Source organism: Acipenser ruthenus, chromosome 58, assembly GCF_902713425.1.
Source record: "Acipenser ruthenus chromosome 58, fAciRut3.2 maternal haplotype, whole genome shotgun sequence".
NCBI lineage: Eukaryota > Metazoa > Chordata > Actinopteri > Acipenseriformes > Acipenseridae > Acipenser > Acipenser ruthenus.
In genome coordinates this window covers 1,313,878-1,318,932 of record NC_081246.1, presented here as the reverse complement: position 1 = coordinate 1,318,932, position 5,055 = coordinate 1,313,878, and the positions used below count along the sequence as shown (strand labels likewise).

Here is a 5,055-nt window from a genome sequence, read left to right as displayed (position 1 = left end):
TGATCCATTATCAGATGATGACAATAGTGGTATTAATCATTATTTATTTGTTTTGGATTATGTGATAAACAATGTTAGATAGTGTTGTATACTGTGACAGGCTGGACGAGTAGTCTGACGTCAGGACAGAAGCAGGAAGGAAAACTGACACGGGGGAAGTACTGCAGTTTAAGGTGGCGTATTACTCTGCTCGCTCTCCACACCGAGTGCCGAGAGCTGCAGGCTTTTATAACAGGTGACCATCTCCCGATTAGCAACAAATTAAATCACCTAATTAATTTGGGAGATGGCCACCTTCTGCACGAGTTTTTAAATGGGGCTTCCCATCCACGCTACTAAACAAAAACATTTGGCTACGCCGTCACTAACAAAACAAAACAATAACAAACCCTGTGGCGCTCGCCATCATTTAAAATACATAACATTACTAAATCATAACACTAATAATAATACAAAATAACACAGGGGCGGAGGGGGACCCCGTTCTAAAAATAAATAAACAAAACAATGTACAGGGCACCTCGCCCTGTTACATATACAAATAATTACGTTCCAACTCAATTAATTGCAAAAACTGTGTTGTTGTATCACTCACAATGCTACATATGTGGGTGGATAGACTCATCCCCCTGTCCCTTTTAAGTTGGGTTAGTAGCCTGTCCAGGTCAAAAACTTCAATCCTCATAGTTCCTAGCAAACCTCCTCTGTTTGTCCTCTTTCTTCTTCCTTTTCCAGTAACAATTCCTTTCTGTTATCTTCAACTCCATCTCTGCCACGTCTCTCTCCTCTACCTTACAACCATCTGCTAATGCTGCACATGCAAACCTTTCCTCTAGTCTTATTTTTCTTGATTTTTCACCAGCCTTCAACATCGTGGGTCATTCTGTCCTCTCTACCACTCTGTCTAATCTTGCTATTTTGGTACACCTTTATCTTGGATTTATCTTACCTCTGTTCATGTACTACTGTGGTTTCCTTCTTTTCTCTTCTTGCCGCCCCCCCCCCCCTTTTACTGGAACAGGCTCCCCCTTAATATTATGCAGTCTCCACCCCAATGACATTCCGTTCCTCCCTCAAACCCACCTGTTTTCTGTGGCCTACCCTAATTCACCTCCGAATCCTTCCTCCCCCTCTTCATACCATCTTTCCAATTAGATTTGTTGTTGTCTTTTTGTTTGACTATTGTCCTCTCCTGCCCTTCCCAGCATTCATTTATTTACATATTTGTCAGTTTCCTTTGTTTAATACAATTTTCATTTATCCTATACTGTACTGTTAAACTTTGTAAAGCACTTTGATAAAAGCGCTATATAAATATAAATAAATAAATAAATACATAATTGGCCCACTTAAGGAATTAAGAGCACACCCCTGCTTGTCAGTCTTTTTTCAAAACCATTATTAAACATTGAATTTTGTGTTATGACTAATAATAAAAAGTAGTCCTGAGTCAAATATATTTAATACTAATAATATTTAATACAAATAAATTTGCATTTGCCATGGAAATAATAAATGATCAGATCACTTGCCCATTTAGTGTTTGTTGTTTGAAAGATGAATTGGTTAAAGCAGTCTTTCACAATTCTTCTCTATACCTGTAACTTCAAATTAACTTTAAGAGCTCCAAAGAAAAGAAAAAGCTCAGATTAGGTGAAGTATTTGTTAAATGAAGGGTGCAATTAAAACAGAACACACGGATCTCCCCAGGACCAGGAAAAACAAGAAATCCCAAGTATACTGTATTTTTGTTTTTTTGTTTTATTTTTTGGATTTTTCCTTTCTTTGGTTCATCTGGAGCATCCCTACCATCCATCACACCAGAAGATCAGTAGTTGACTATGCAAAGCCAAAGCCCTGACAATTTAGAACAGCATATCTCATGACTTCAGTGAATTCTTCATAAACTACATGTACAGTTGCATGTATTTGTCTTTGGAAATCTTGATTTCTCTCCATTGTCCTCAGCATCATGTAAAAAATCTACAGTGGGTTCTGGTCTGAATCCCAGTGGTGGTACGGTCTTGCAGCCAGTAATAAAGAATAGCAGTGACATCTGATGGCTCGTCTGAAATTAAGGAAATGAATAAATAAATAAATAAATAAATAAATAAATAAAGCAAGCTTGTTACTTACTGTGTTTGTGTGGCCAACATCAACATAACCAAAATACTTCCAAAGACAGTGTGCCCAGCTGAGTGAAAGATGAATCCCCTAAACAAGTTAGAAAAGTAACCTAACTACAAAGAAGTATGTATTTTTTTCTAGTGAACAACAGTAGTACAGTCACCTTGTAGTTCTTGTATAAAGTCTTTCCAGGGTGTAGAACATGGCGGAAGATATTATCAAATGTCTTGGCTGTGAGGGTGTCTTCTGTGTAGCACATGACATGCTTGAATGCATTGGGATACTTGGTCATAGCATCCAGTACACTTAGAGTTTTCAACCCTTCCTTTAATCTGAAAAAGAATGGACATTTTAAGAATTAAAAACATAGGGCCTGATTCAGCTTTCCATGTGCTATCTGCTTTCCATGCTCTATCTGCTTAACACATGGACTATATACCGGGGACAAATGCCATTGAAATGTATGCAAATGACACCACGAGGGAGGTATTTAATATTCAGAATGGTGTCTTCCACAGTTGCCTTACCGTGTGTTAAAAATAACAATTACTAAAACAATCATTTCGTACAAAATCACAAGATAAAAAGAGCAGACCACTGGAGTGAAGTCTGTGGGTAATATGGATATCGTACAGTGCCAGAGAACAAAGAGCCCAACCATAAACCGAGCCTGAACAAGCACATTGTTTTTAATGACCCCACTACAGCCCTTTTAAAAATGAAAAATAAACCTCAAAATGAATTAAACATTAATTAAAAACCAATTACCTTTCATTTATAACACAAAGCAAAGTTAACCAACAAACATAAAATCTACATTGCAGCTTTGCATTGTTTAATAAGAATTAAAAGCAGGGCCAAACGCAGGGCATGGCCGAGCAGAGCGGGGCAGCACAGGGCAGAACAGAGCCACGTAGGGGGCCAAGTGCACATGGCTGGGGATGGCCGAGCAGGACAGGGCAGGGCTGAGCAGAATGAGTGTACCTCTCAAATGCTGCCCGTGTTCTTCCAAAAATGTACCAATGTGCAGTTTCTTCAGCAATCTTGCGATAATCATCAGCAAGGATAACTTTGTGTGTTCCAGCCAGCTGCATCAGAGTTTGGATTGGTTCAAATAAGTCTGCAGTGTTTGAATGTTCATCCTGGTAAGTTAGAAGCTGTACAAAATAAAAATGCAATTTGTCTTTATAAATCTTTCATATTACATTTTCAAAGAAAAGACTACTTATATTCATTTCCAGGCAATCGGTTATGGAGTGAGATTACTGTCAAATATTTTGTACTATTTACAAGCATGAATAAAAAAAATATGACTATGAATCAAAAAAGCTACGAGTTGGATGGAGTGTGATATCACTGTCAAAAATACATCACAGAAGTCACAGGCACAGATTGTTAATGGTGGGAACAATTGATTAGGACTTCCGAGCGTATCATCTCCATCCAAAACGTAGCTTTTTCTTTTTACTCGCACTCCTGTTTTTTTTTTTTATTTGTGGTCGTATTTTTTTTATCATAATGGTAAATACAAGTTCATACTATTTTACAGTAATCTCACTCCATACCTGTGCAATATAAGGTGAATAATTGTTCTAATCAATAGATACACTGATGAATCAGATTAGAAAAAGCTGTAAATATGATGGTAGATTACTTTTGCAAACACAATTGGCAAATATTTACCTTCTCCAGATAGTTCCTTATGTCCATATCAGGGATATCTTGCACTGCCACAAATGTGGACTCGGGTGTACTTGAAAGCGCCTCCAAAAGTACTGGTGATAAGAACTGTGGGCCAGGTCCTCCATGAACCAGTGATGTTGCAATAGTCATACCCGCATAAAAATTGTCATCTGAGACCATCACTGAAATAAAGAATGTTAGATTTAGACAGACTGAAAACTTAATGATAAAGAATTAAAAAAGCATGGATTCATTACATCCACTAATGTAGTTTAGGAACTTGGCATGGTCTGGTCCCACAAAGAGGCCTCCTTGGTGCAAGGACTCCATTAGCATGGTTAAAAAAACTCTCCTTGGCCCTCCGAGGTCGACGGCTCCTTCGCTCACTCCTATATCGTCCATAAATTTCACCCAAACTCTTTTGCAAGGTAAGAAAGTTTTTTTTTTAAAGCCTCATTTCGCACCTTCCCATAGGTGATTCCGGCTGATATTAAACAGGGAAACATTTTCTGTATCAATCTGGGAGGCCAGCTCACAGAGAATATCCCCAATGTCTCTGGTGAAAGAATAAGAAATATTAAAAGAAAATAATTATTTATTTTTTAGCAGATATTATTGTATCAAATATCTTGTCAGAACACTTGACTGTGATACTGTAAATGTAAAAATCAAAGAAATATCTGACTAATAAAACTACATTAACTCACAGGAATATATACCTATGCATCAATCTAAATGCCTATAAAAGGAAAGATAACAAAAAGTTGTTTTTAATTTTAAATGGTTTACAGATAAAAGCTACAATGGTTCCCCTTTTAACAGTTTAAATTGTAATGTATTACAAGTAGGGCCCTGCGTTTTTTTGCAACCTGCACCTCAAGATGCCGATACAGTGTCCTCATGAAACTACCACTTAAGCAATTATTAACACTCACCCCATTGCGTTACTTTAATCAACTGAAACACGGTTTAAAAAAACAAGTAGCGAAAAACACAGGGCACTGATTATAAGGAGGGAAGTATGAAACACAAATGCAACTTTACCGTTCATGGCGGGATGTTTCACTACCAGTGGAAAAGGGTATTGGATCTTCAAAGCTTTCGCTGAGCTCTTCATCAACAAATAAAGCAGCATACTGCCATTCACTGGAAAATAGATTTGATAGGAGTCCAGGTATTGTAGCACCGATTTCACAGCATGACCTGCAAATCTGTTGCTATTCATGTAAGGCTATGACCTGTTGT

General features: G+C 37.6%; 1 long non-coding RNA gene across 1 annotated transcript; it reads right to left on the bottom strand.

Moving 5' to 3' along the window:
* Window positions 1–3,252: 3,252 nt before the first annotated feature.
* On the bottom strand, window positions 3,253–4,361 carry LOC131724888 (uncharacterized). The gene is made up of 3 exons (XR_009320348.1): window positions 4,068–4,361; window positions 3,811–3,992; window positions 3,253–3,284 (listed from the first exon to the last, which is right to left on the bottom strand). It is a non-coding gene; the product is annotated as an uncharacterized LOC131724888 (long non-coding RNA).
* Window positions 4,362–5,055: the final 694 nt, after the last annotated feature.